This window comes from Canis lupus, chromosome 8, assembly GCF_011100685.1.
Source record: "Canis lupus familiaris isolate Mischka breed German Shepherd chromosome 8, alternate assembly UU_Cfam_GSD_1.0, whole genome shotgun sequence".
Lineage (NCBI taxonomy): Eukaryota > Metazoa > Chordata > Mammalia > Carnivora > Canidae > Canis > Canis lupus.
In genome coordinates, this window is record NC_049229.1 from 74,340,383 (window position 1) to 74,354,967 (window position 14,585).

Here is a 14,585-nt window from a genome sequence, read left to right on the forward strand (position 1 = left end):
ATTAATTCCATAAAATGTGACCAAAAAAGGATGTGTTGTACAGCCGTGTCCTCATCTATGGCATGGAGATCATTGTACTTGTACACTCACATATATTGCCATGAAAATATGAGTTATATTGATCATGGAGCTTGTCCTTGGCATTTTGGTTACAGGCACTATGATTATGTATTCAGAAATTGAGGACTCTTCCGTGTTTCCCCAGACTTAACAAACTGTTTACCATGTCCCTGCATCATGATGTTTGAAGAGAAACACGCTTTATTATCTTATTTATTCATCTGAATTGTACACTTGTGCTGTTTTAATATTTTGTCTTGAAAATAATGAATCTATAAACAGAGGTGTTTGAGCTTCCTTGTAAACCAGATTTTCTGTATTTTTTGTGTGAATTTTTAGGTCTTTGTTTACTGGTTCATGCTAGGGCTCTGTTTTTAACTTTCTGAGTAACCTCAATACTGTTTCCTGGAGTGGCTGCACCCCTGTCCACCCACATATCGTGACCAGAGAATTCAGCAAGGCCTCCGTTCTAGTGGAGGTGGTACCAGGTGTCATTTATCAAGCAGAGCAGACCACACCCAGTTAAAACTTATCACATCCTGGCCAAGGATCACACACTGCCCACTGCAGACAGGGAGAGCCTCTGTAGGTATGACCTGATGGAAAAAGATGCCAAAACAGAAGAACCCAGTGCATGCAGCACACACTAGAGACACTCTCTGAGGTACCAGACTATCCACGCTATATAACCTCTTCCTCAAAAAACTTCCTTTTGGAGGAGGAATCATAACTGGCTTTTCTAACACAGAGAAGAAGGTAGATGGTTCGAGAAACTGCCATGCTGGAGTTCTTCTGATTGCCATCAGTATTTGGTTTCCTCAGACTGATCCCCATAACCCTGCAGTTTGAGCAGAGGGCTCCAGTTACATGTCCATTTGTAGGACTTTCCGTCACTGAATGGATCGTGTGCATCAGGAAGACTGCCAGCAGTCCACACCCTCAAACTGGCTGAAACATCCACTGAACAGTGATAGAGGGTGTTGCTAATAATAGTCCTGCTATTCGGTTCTATTGGAGCTCATCTATTGTCCCCCATGAAGCTTGTGTGTCATTGGAGACAAGAATGAGATCATATGCATGGTCCTCAGGTGGCAACTGTCACTTCCTGCAAATCATATAATGATTGTATCATACTCAATGAACTTTCTACATTAAAAGAGCTCTTGAGTGCATAGAAGTGCTGGATCAGGGGAAGGAGGGATATAAGATTATGATATTGTGTGATAAATGGCAGAGTGAGGTTTAGAGTTTCCAGGTAACACAGAAGGTAGTTATCCCAAAATCTTTGTTTTTTTTTGTTTATAACTTTAAAATCAGGCATTTATTTTTTGCATCAAATACAGGTGTTCCAAATATCCAAAGGATGGAATAAGGTGGGTCAGCCTACCGTCTAAGGCTAAAATGATTGACATGATTTAATTCATGTCCAGTTAAAGAAACATTATCACCACAAAAGGCTAAATAAAAATAACACCATTTAGAGAAGTTAAAGTATTTTTCTTTTTTCATTTTTAAATGAAAAGTATCTAAAGATATAAAAAAAAAGAAAAGTATCTAAAGATATGAAAATCTTTAAAGATGACTGGCATAAATGGCCAAGATTTTTGTTAAATGCAGTATAAAACAAGGAGAAATAATTTGTTGTCTGCATGATATGTGCAAGGTGAAGGAGTATTTTAACCTTTTTTTCTTTATTTAAATTCAACTTGCCAGCATACAGTATACCATAGTATACCACCCTGTATTTGTCACATCATATGTGGTAACTGGATGACGGGCGTTGAGGAGGACATCTGATGTGGTGAGAACTTAGTGTTATGCTGTATGTTGGATAAATGAATTTACATATCACATCATCTTTCAATCAAGAAAGTACTGAGGATTTTGAAAAACACCCATTTTGGAGGTCGCTAAGAAAACTGAGTTCTGGGGCACCTGATTGGCTCCATGTTTGAGCTTCAGCCTTCAGCCCAGGTCAGGATTATGGAGTCCTGGAGGTGAGTCCTACCTCAGGACCCCCAGAGAAAGCCTGCTTCTCCCTCAGCCTGTGTCTCAGCCTCTCTCTGGGTCTCTAATGAATAAATAAATAAAATATGTAAAAGAGATAAAACAGAGTTCAGGGAATAATATATCCCCCAAACTTCAAAGAGGCATGTGTATCCACTGACATACCAGTGCTCTACATGATTTGTGGAGAAGTCTTGGATTTCCCTAAAAGTGAGAGGGTTTCCAGGTGAGATGACCATTGGATCCCTGGACTTATAAAGTATATTTCCATCCGGAATCATAGGGAGCATCTGCCAACTCATTGAATCCATGAATACAAGAATATCCATGGAAGACAGATGTCATCTAATTTATTTGTCTCAATGTCTGTGCTGTTCATCTCATGTTATCATCTCTACTGTTAGACTGAGCAACACACATGACTTTCCCTGGTTCTCATTACAACAGATCGGAATGATTTACACCAACATCGAATCTGTGGCTCCGGGCTGCAGCAGACAGATCATAGGTCTTGTCAAGCTCTGTTTTCCTAGGATCTAATTATATATATTTTATCCAGATGAGATCAGAGATCATAATTAAAAAGAGTTCTACTTTCTGTACAACCTTGCTGACATTTAGTATTGTCATAGTTTAATTTATTCAATTCAGTAATTTAGTCAATAGGTGGAGATGTGTTGTATTGTGAGGATCATTATGTTTACATTTATCATTTACCTCTTTCCAGGGAATAGAACATTAATCTGTTACATGTTTCTTAAAGAAATCCTGAGAATAGTGCCACCATCAATGATGTGGAGGATGTAGGGTTGGTGATGCTCCCCACATGCCTATTCACCATTCCTATTTGGGCTGCATAAAATCTGAAGTGCTCTAGAAGTCCCCTATGGGCATTTCAGATTGATGGTCTTCAAATTTTGCGGGAAAACCCCTGCCAAACTCTGCTGATCATGGTTCATCTATAGAGAAAGCTGTCAGGCTGTTTCTGGATCTTAGAATCTATAGCAGGAAGCCTGTGTCCCTAGTTTAGCATGGAAACTGAGCTTTCCATCTTGAAGTGCATGGTATTTGAGCACCTAAGCCCAAGATTGGGGTACACACAGTGCCTCTCCATCACCAAATGGAAGAAGTGTTGGGTTCTGGAGCAATCCTGAGGACACAGCATGTCCCATTAAGGAGCTTCCAAATCCTCATGGAACCCAGTCCTGCTCCACTGCATTCAGTCTCACACCCTGCACATATGAACTCATGGAAAGAGTAAGAAATTTTTTGAAAGGGGAAAGAAAAGCGGAGCTTCATCCACAGATGGTTCTGAAGATATTCAGGCACCAGTTAAGAGTTGCACTCAGTAGACTAAAATTGTCTTCACTTCCCTGATGCAGCTGGCTTTTGAGATGAGTGGAATTTCCTTTCAAGATGGGATTAGAGCGCTAAGTAGCTACCAATAGCCTGTAAGGATGAGATCAAGCAGAGACCCTTCAGAATGAAGGTGTTGGTCTCCCTCTCAAGTAATGGGCTGTGACAAGCTGAAGAGTTGCTGAAATCAAAGAGTGTATGTAGTTGGTAGATGAAGAAGGAAGGTCAATTAACAATTTGTATTCTCATTTGGTTACTAAAATGAGGATTGTAAGTGTCATGCATATTGCCTCCTTGTATTATTTCAGATCTGTTTGCTAACAAACACAAGGGGAGAGGAGTTACGATGTCAGACCTGCAGGGGATCCTGGGCTTGTGTCATCCCTGAACACAGCTGGATATTTATCAAATAATTCTGAGCTAACAAGAAATCAATTGGAGGATGAGAGAACAAAAAATGCTAGTCTTAAAAAAAATGCTAGTCTGCAAGTAGAAAATCGACACGTTTTGGAATGTTGGCGGTGTGGAGTGTTGTGTTGGGGAGAAAATTTTCTGTGGGGCTGGGACAGGGAAGGAAACTACTTCCTGCAGCTACTACAATTAGGATAAGCAGAAAAGAGGAAAATTGTTTAGACTTCATTTCGTTATATGAGTTCATCACAGAAATCCACCCACTTGAGGATATGGCTGGCTAAAGGTGATTACATGACATAGCAGGCTGGAATCTAAAACAATGTTTTTAAAGATACAACTAGGTTTGTGCAAACATTGAAGACACTTAAGAATCACTTATTTTATTTTTTTAATTTATTTTTTATTGATGTTCAATTTACTAACATACAGAATAACCCCCAGTGCCCGTCACCCATTCACTCCCACCCCCCGCCCTCCTCCCCTTCTACCACCCCTAGTTCGTTTCCCAGAGTTAGCAGTCTTTACGTTCTGTCTCCCTTTCTGATATTTCCCACACATTTCTTCCCCCTTCCCTTATATTCCCTTTCACTATTATTTATATTCCCCAAATGAATGAGAACATATAAAAGAAAAAAGCCATTGTCAGCCCAAAATTAAAACTGATGTTACAGAAATGCTGTCCCAAATGCATGAAAAAAGGGGACGGATGAAACAACAGCATATTGGGGAAATAGAAAAATGTTGGTGGTGTTTGATAGGGTTCATACTGGATGCATAGATTGCTGTTGGTGGCATAGACATTATATGAATATTTAATTTTCCAATCCATAAGAATAAACTGTTTTCCATATATTTCTGTCTTTTTTAATGTCTTTCATATGTATTTTAGAAATATTATACTAGGTCCTTTCCTCTTTGGTTAGGATTATTCCTCATTATCTGAAGTTTCTTTTGTTTTTCAAATTTTATTTCTTAATTATTTTTCATTGGAGTGAGCTTTGCCAACATATAGATAACACCCAGTGCTCATCCCATCAAGTGACGACTGATTGCCCGTCACCCAGTCATCGCTAACCCGGCCGACCTCCCTTACCAGTATCCCTTCCCAGAGATCCTTCCTAGAGTGCATTTCCCAGAGTTAGAAGTCTCTCATGTTCTGTCGACCTCTCTGGTATTTCCCACTCATTTTATCTCCTTTCCACTTTACTCCCTTTCACTAATTTTTATATTTCTTGAATGAATGAGACCATATGTTTATTCTTCTGCGACTGACTTACTTCACTCAGCATAATACCCTCCAGTTCCAATCATGGCGAAGCAAATGATGGGTGTTCTTCATTTCTAATGGCTGAGTAATATTCCATTGTATATATAGACCACATCATCTTTATCCATTATTCTTTCGATGGACACTGAGGCTCCTTCCAGTTTGGCTACTCTGGACATTGCTGCTATAAACATTGGGGTGTAGGTATCATGGTCTTTCACTGCATCTGTATCTTTGCAGTAAATCCCAGTAGTGCAATTGCTGGGTAATAGGAAAGCTCCAGGGGAAGTTGAGAGATTCATAGTATATAGAACTAGTCATTAAATTAAAAATATTGAATTAGAAAAAGGAATCCACTTTTTGTGTCAGGTGAAAGTCAGGGGAATAGCACACGGTAAACATGAATTGTTGAGCTCTGACCTATTCCCTCTAAAGGAACAGTAGCTTCAGATGAATGCCAGTAGACACTTTTCATGCTCTCTGAGTATCCAGAAGAACCCCGTATTAACAGGTCTTTCCCATTAGTGCAGGAAGTCCACAAACAGGGATGTCATGGGATGATGGTGTCTGTAGAGGCTGAAAGTGAGGTGCGGTCATGGTTGAATTAGGAACGGGAGCTGTAGTTTCAATTTCAACACCAATATTACCACAATGGAGTCATGACGGTTTTGGTTAATTAATATCTGCTTCCAGTTGGGGATAAAATGTATAAATCAGACATATCCAATCTCATTACCCCATATCCCAATTTTTATAAACTTTTGATGTATAATTTGTCTCTTTCTAGCAACATTAGATGAAAATATCAGAGTCATAGACATGTTAAAAAGATTTAAAATATATATATTATGAAGGATTTTCGTTAGTTCTTAAAAATGCCCATCCTTCTGTTGACGTCATGAACACTGGGGGTATGCTTTATGTTGCCAAATTGACTCAAATAGAAAATATATAAAAATATATTTTTAAAATAGTGTTAAGGAAAACCCAGCTGAGCACAGACTCCATGGTGAGTTGTGTTTTGTCGTGATAACTGACATTGTTCCTGGGGCTGAGGTTCCTCTCCCAGATGCAGGGCCATGTCTGGGCTGTTTTATTCAATAGAAGGTGGCCTCTAGATACATGTCCTGTCAGTATATAGTCAACTTGGGATCATTTATCTGAAGCTACTGTATTAGGGATCACATGATTTTGCTAAATTTAGAATTTAGCTGAATTTCAGAGAGTTTCATGTAATGCAGTTCTATTTGTAAGTCTCTAACAACTCAGTCAACGTGTTCCGCTGCAGTTAACTCTGATCTTCTGTAATCGCTTTGATGAGCTTACCTGACACAAAATAAGCTCATTCAGGGAGGGTTTTGGATATAATAACCTGGTGTGAGAATGAACATTTTCCATTGTATAGCTATATTTCTATTTTTCTTATACTTCCTAAACTAAGAGTGTAGTGCTGCATTTACACTGTAAGTTTTTCATGAATTCCTTTTACATTCAAATACTATATTCCATCTAGGAGAAGAAAAATATCTACCATGATCCTCTTCTACAGATTTATCAGGTATTTTTCATAACAAATGCAGCAGGAAATTTCAGTTTGAATTCAATTTCAATTTGTGCCTCTGATCAACCATAATTTTGGTTTTCTTAGATCAGTCCCCCGACCCTGTGGGCTGCATACAGGACTTCTGATCTGTCTCAAAATTTAGCCCATTCCATGTTTGTTTTTTTAATATATTATTTATTTATTCAAGAGAGACACAGAGAGAGAGAGTGAGAGAGAGAGAGAGAGAGAGATGCAGAGACACAGGCAGTAGGAAAACAGGCTCCATGCAGGGAGCTTGCTGTGGGACTCTATTCCTGATCTCCAGGACCAGGCCCTGGGCTGAGGGTGGTGCCAAATAGCTGACTCACCTGGGTACCCCCATTTCCATCTTTGAATAGATCATATGCATCAGGAAGACTGCAAGCAGAGCCCACCACACAAATGACACCTGTGTCACCTCTACAGAGACATGGCCAATGGAAGCTAATAATATATCTGTAATTCTAATCCTTTGGGAGCATCTGTGCCTTCCTGGAAGCCCCAACCTCACTGCTAGGAGGTGCATTGCTCCTTTTTGTCACCCGTTGGATGACTTATGTGTATGTACTACACATGTGTATAATTATTCCTGAAACTTAATATAATATTAGTACAATACTCAATAGGCTTTACAAACACAAATGAGTCATTAGGATCCAGAATCAGAGTAGGGGTGAAAATAAGTTTATGATATTCTGAAACAAAACACCAGGGTTCAAGGTTCTCCTCCAACATATAAATCAGAAAGAATTCACCACACCATCTTTAGTATAAGAAAATATGGGAGAGAGAAGTGAACATGTCAGAAGATTAGGGGGACTCAGGGATTGTCACATCCCTAGAACAGCTGGATAGTTATTGAATCATTTTGAACACCCATGAAATCAATCAGAGTTGAAAAAAACAAGAGAAAGACTCCTAAAAGTATACTGAGCAGGTTTTGGAGTGTTGGAGCTGTCTGCTGTTGACATTGGGGAGATACAACCGTGGGGATGACAGCAGGAGGGAGGTTGCTTGCAGAAGCTACAGTCAAGGACTTTAAGGACAAGAGGGAAACGTATGAACTTATAGAATTCTACTCCTGCGGGGGACGGACCTGGCATGATGGTGCTCAAATGGAAAAATGGGGTAATTTCCTGGATCTAAGGACCCCCTGAGTGCCAAGAAGAAAAAGTGGCACTATGTGTTGCATGTTGAAGAAGGACTGGAACCTGAAGTCTTGTGAACATTGGGTCTGAGTGCAGGCGTTGTGCTGTGTTTCCATAAACTGAACTCTGTGTGGTCCTGTGATTTTTATTCTGAAACCAGCAGGCAGAAACTAGACCCTTTCTTTTGACAACCCCTCGGAGGACCAGCCCAGGTCTAAACTACAGGAGCCTTCCATATTTTTTTTGAGCCTTCCATTTGACGATTAGAGACCCTTTCATGTGCCTGAGATAAACCAGCTCAGACACAGGTATGGTGAAGTTGGAATTCAGAGGTAGACTGAGGACAGAAAGGGCTTGATGGCTGTCCTCTGAGGGCTCCCTGAAGACTCGGGGGTGCAAACATTCATTCCCAGGCTAGAGGTAGAAGACCATGTTTATAACTGCTCTCCAATACAGCCAGGAAGAGAGTCACAAAACCCCAAAAAAGGACTCAACAATGTGGGATGTGAGCATCTACAGAGGAAAGAAAACCAGCAGCAAATGATAACAATCCATTGCCAACTGTACTGTGCATTTAGACATCCATGTAAGTCCAGCTCAGGTCCAGGGTTGCACACTGTAAGAGGAACTGTATGCCCCATCACTTGCTACGTCCTCTCACATCAATTTTCTGAGCGTTCATTTCTGGGGACAGCTGCGATTTGTATAAATATTTATGAAATCCTTCAAGCCAACCAATGCCCTGCTTCTGAGCATTCAGAGCTGCTCCCCTGCCTTGCTGACCATGAGTGGACTTACCTTCCCTGAAATAGATTCACTGTCATGTAATTTCACATGTTGACTATGAAATAGAATGGTAGAGCTGTTAGATATTGACGTGACCAGGACATGTTACATGGTTGTTGCAAATCCATGACAGAAATGATTGCATTTAAATAAAACGATGAGGTAAATAAGTCATGTAAGACCCTTGAGGGGTTCCATTGAGGAAATCCTAAAGGGAAACTGATCTCATGTCCAGACGGAGAGTCACATATGCAGGTGGGTTTGAAATGAGAACACGGGGTACCAAATGTTCATCCAGTGACAAGGGACACATCTAACAGGCATCAGTACAACACAACCTTATAAGCTGATGGTGAGACACGAATCTCACTGGGTCATCTCATCCTTATCTTCTGGAAACGTTATAAAAGGACATCCTTAAACTGAAGTTACCAAGTGTCTGAGTATCTCTGGCTCTCTTGTATCATTGTTCTCCTTCTGTGTGTCCACTGTGACTTTTTGACAGCTACCTCTGGTTTGCACAGGTTAGTCCTAGTTGCAAGTGAGAAATGCACCCTTCACTGTGGGAGGGCCATTAACTGATACTTCTCACAACAAATACAGCAGGGCTATGCCAGAGCATATATGTGTCCCTAAGATCTCTATCTGTGCCATAAAAATCTTAAGATTATATGTTCATACTCTGTGAAAAATGTCCAGGATGATTTCACAAGGATTGTTTTGAATATGTAGAAGGTTCTGAGCAGTATAGAGATTTTCACAGTATTTATTTTTGTTTTTGTTTTAAAGATTTATTTATTGATTCAGGAGAGTCACAGAGACAGATGCAGAGACATAGGCAGAGGGAGAAGCAGGCTCCCTTCAAAAAGCCTGATGCAGGACACCATCCCAGAACCCCAGGGTCACAACCTGAGCCCACTGCAGACACTCAAACTCTGAGCAACACAGGTGTCCTGACAGTATACATTGTTCTAATCCATAGGCACGGAAGGGGTTCCCTCTTTGTGTCTTCTTCAATTTCTTTCTGAAGTCATCAAACAGGTAGAAACATTTTGGGTAAAAAAAAAAAAACGGAAACAGTACTACAGCTGGAGGGCATGCAATGTTTTTAGACTAGCTTTATTTTAAAGTCTTTATGATCAAAATTGCATGGTATTGGCAAAAACAACACATAGATCAATGGAACAGAGCAGAGAGAGCAGAAATGGACCCTCAACTCATTGGTCAACTACTCCTCAAGAAGAAAGAAAAAAAATATCTAAGGAAGAAATTCTCATCAATAAATGGATCTGAAAAAGAATTGGACAGCCACTGGCATTAGAATGAACGTGGACCATTCAGCTACACCAAACACACAGATAATCTCAAAATGGATGAAATACCGAAATCTGAGATAGTAATTCATCAAAATCCTAGAGGTGAATTCCGGTGGAAACTTTTTTCCTCACCTGCAGCGACTGCTAGCAAGGCACCTCTCAAAAGACATAGGAAATAAAGGGAAAAATAAACTATTAGGACTTCATCAAGAGAGAATCTGTACAACAATGCAACAGGCGACAATATGAAAGGCAACCTACAGAATAGGACAAGATATTTCCTTAACAAAGGCAGCACCCAACAAAACAATCAATCCAGTCATGAAATTGGGAGAATACATGAACAGGCATTCTCCAAAGAAGACCGACAAATGGCCAACAATGAGATGAGAAAAATGATCCACATGACTTGACATCACGGAAATACAAATGAAAACCACACTAAAATCCCACTTATACAACTCAGAATGGATAAAGCAACAAGGCCATATACAATAAATATAAGGGAGGATATTGAGAAAGTGCAACCCTCTTCCAGTATTGGTGGGATTTAAGGCTTTTTGAGCCACACCAGAAAACAGAATGGAATGTCCTGAAAAAGTGAGAATAGTACCACTCCAGGAACCAGCCATTGCCTTTAAGGGAATTTACACCAAAAACACAGATTTATTTATTTATTTATTTATTTATTTATTTATTTATTATATAAATTTATTTTTATTGGTGTTCAATCTGCCAACGTATAGAATAACACCCAGTGCTCATCCTGTCAAGTGCCCACTTCTGTGCCCTATGACACAGTCACCTCCACCCCAACCCAACTCCCCTTCCACCACCCCTAGTTCTTTTCCCAGAGTTAGGAGTCTTTCTGTCTCCCTTTCTGATATTTCCCACTTTTTTTCTCCTTTCCCCTTTATTCCCTTTCACTAAAAATACAAAGACATAGATTTAATGAAATGAAGGGACACTTGTACCTCAATGTTCACAGCAGCAAAGTCCACAACAGCCAAACAGTGGAAGGAGCCTCAGTGTCTATTGACAGATGAATGGATAACGAAGCTGTGGTCTATGTATACAATGGAATATTACTCTCCCATTAGAAAGGACGAATACCCACCAATTGCTTCGACGTGGATGGACCTGGAGCATATTATGTTGAGTGAAATAAGTCAATCAGAGAAGGACAAACATATGGCCTCATTCATTTGGGGATAATAAAAAATAGTGAAAGGGATTATAGGGGAATGGAACGAAAATGAGTGGGAAAATCAGAGAGGGAGACAGAACATTAGACTCCTAACTCTGGTAAACAAACAAGGAGTAGAGGAAGGGGAGGTAGGCAGGGGGTAGGGTGCCTGGGTGATGGGAACTGAATGGGGAACTTGATGGGATGAACACTGGGTGTTATGATATATGTTGGCAAATCCCACTCCAATAAAAAATATACAAAAAAGACGTACTTTATATATACAATGGATAGCAGTCACACATAATGAATAACATGAAATAATATTCCCTTCAATATGGATGGAACTGGAGGCATTATATTGAGAGAAATAAATCAATCACAGAAAGGCAATGATATGGTCTCATTCATATTGAAAGAGACTATAAGGGAAGGAGTGAAACTTAGTGGGGTAAGACTAGAGAGGAAGACAAATCAGGAGACACACTTAACTCTGGGGAAAAAAACAACTGAGGGTCACTGGAAGGGAGGAGGTGGGGAAAGGGGTAAGTGGATGATGGGAGTTAAGGAGGGTACATGATGTGATGAACACTGAGGGTATAGTGAATGTTGGTAAATTCAATTTAAATAAAGAAAAAATGACTATCACCCATGCCCCATGCTGGAACATCATAGATGGACTGGGCAGATCAAACAACAGACACTAATTCTCACAGATCTGGAGTCTGGGTGTCTGAGGTCCAGGTGCAGGAAGCTGTGGTGTCTGGAGAGCACCCACATCCTACCCCGTCCTTTCTCCATCACCTTACATGGGGCCAGGGTGTAGGGAACTTTCCCAGTTGAAGAGTATAAGGACTTATCTGACAATGAGGCTGCACCTCCAGATGTAACTGCACCCCTAAGGCCCCACCTACTCCCCGCATCATATGAGTATTATGTTCCAACACGGGGATGGTTGAGGTCACACACAATGAGCTGACATCTGCACCCGAAGGATCCATGAGTTATTCCCTACAAGTTGAAGGTCCTCCAATCCAGCTCCTCAAACTGAGGATCCTCATGGATTCAGTAGAAGTTTCTGGTCTCTGAGCATACGGAGTACACATGACCTTCAAAGGCAGCTGGTGACTGTGGGGAGAGGACAGCTTCCATCTGAGAACTGGTAGGATCTTGACCTATTTGTATTATCATTTTAGGTTTCATGCTGCTTCCATGCATTATCCATCTTCTTTTCCTGTGACTCAGGCATTTGGCTACTTAGAAGTACCATGTCTTTATTTTGTCTTCCCAGGTTGATGCTTGTTTAGTGAACTTATTCCTCACACCATGTCCATTCTTTATTGCCTGATAGCTCCCTGATATTCCATCCCTGCTCTTCTCCTCTACCCAAAGGATAAGAAATGAAACAATAACCCAGGAGTTTCCTCTTTTGATACAGTTGGGACACTGACTCCACACAAGCCCCTCGTGGAGCAGGACCCCGTCCCCACCACTGACCCACAACACACAACCTGAGCCTGTGTCCTTCCATGGCACCATCCAGGCATTTATGGTGTAATTAGAGGCCTGCCTGGCTCCCAACGGATATGAAGGTGAAGGTGATAAAAGCTTATACTCTCATGATTGTGTGTGTGTGTGTGTGTGTGTGTGAGTGACCTCTGGGTCGACATCACTACCAAGTCATGCTGGGAATCTCTCTCACTCCCCAGACATTTTAACATTTTTGTAGAACATCTCTTTTCTATTGTGTGGATTGGAGATTCCTCTATGTCGTGATGGTGCAAGACAGCATGTTAGCTTGGGGTCCTGTGATCCACAGTGAGTGTCATCAGGACTCATGAAAACGTTCAGATGATGTGAATGGAGTTATTTGCAATTGATGAATATTTCTGGTCAGGAAATATTAAGTACAAGTAACTGCAAGCACTATAGTTGAATTCTAAGTCTCTAAGAAAGAGGCTGAATAGGTAAAAACACAATCAAGTGTTCAGAGAGATTCCCTGGGGGAAACTACTCCATGGAGAAGAAGCCCAGACCCCGACAGGAGACCTGCCCAGAACCTCCCTCTGCACCTGCTCCTGGGCCTTCAAGACAGAAGTGGTGAGGAATGTGCACCCCCTGGTGGTCCTGATCCCCTTCCACACGGATGTTTGTGTCTGGGCTCACACTGAGGTCCCTTCACTGTGTCTGCACAGTAATACACGGCCGTGTCCTCAGCTCTCAGGCTGTTCATCTGAAGATACAGCTTGTTCTTGGCATTGTCTCTGGAGATGGTGAATCGGCCTTTATAGCGTCTGTGTAACCTGTGCTACTTCCATCATAGCTAATATATGCGACACACTGCAGCCCTTTCCTGGAGCCTAATGGACCCAGCTCATGTCATAGTTACTGAAGGTGAATCCAGGGGCCACACAGGAGACTCTCAGGGACCCCCCAGGCTTCACCAGGTCTCCCTCAGACTCCATCAGCTGCTCCTCACCCTGGACACCTGCCGACACAAGACATCCTGGTCAATATACTCCCACATCCCCTGTTTCTCTCACTCACCTCCACTCACAGACTCAAGGTCTCTTTTTCTCTACGAATTACTTTTTAAAATAGCGACAAGGAAAACCCAGCTGAGCACAGACTCCATGGTGAGTTGTCTCTGTTCTGTTCTGATCCCTGAAGGGGATCACCTGGGGATCCTGGTTCTGGAGCTCCTCTCCCAGCTGCAGGGTAGGGGCTGGGCTGGTTTAATCACTAGGGGGAGGGCTCTTTTTATATGTCCTCTGATAATATAGTCACCTCCAGACCTCAATTCTATTCTTTATAAGTTATATACTTATGTTATACTTTATCAGTTATATACAATTCTTTATAAGTTATATTACTTCACAACTGTAGATCACTTTCTTTTGTTGATACACTCGACTTATGATGTTCTAATCCATCAACGTATTTATATTTGCCTTTTTGCCTTTTTAAAACTCTGTCATTAATATAGGTCATTTTCTAAAAAGTATTTCCTCTCCGTAATGAAGTTTAATAATAAATATGAATTTTTGATACCAGTGTAAAAGAGATTGTTTTTTTATATTTAATAGAGATAATTTGTTGTTAGTGTGTAGAAATCAGCTTTATTGTATATGATTGTTTATTTAATAATAAATTTATTTTTTATTGGTGTTCAATTTGCCAACATACAGAATAACACCCAGTGTTCATCCCGTCAAGTGCCCCCCTCAGTGCCCATCACCCATTCACCCCCAACCCCCACCCTGCTCCCCTTCCACCACCCCTACTTTGTTTCCCAGAGTTAGGAGTCTTCATGTTTGGTCTCCCTTTCTGATATTTCCAACCCATTTCCTCTCCGTTCCCTTTATCCCCTTTCACTATTATTTATATTCCCCCCATTGAATGAGAACATATAATGTTTGTCCTTCTCCAACTGACTCATTTCATTCAGCATAATACTCTCCAG

At 41.0% G+C, this 14,585-nt stretch overlaps 1 pseudogene; it reads right to left on the minus strand.

The window, feature by feature from the left end:
- Window positions 1-741: 741 nt before the first annotated feature.
- On the minus strand, window positions 742-13,757 carry LOC119876538 (annotated as a pseudogene).
- Window positions 13,758-14,585: the final 828 nt, after the last annotated feature.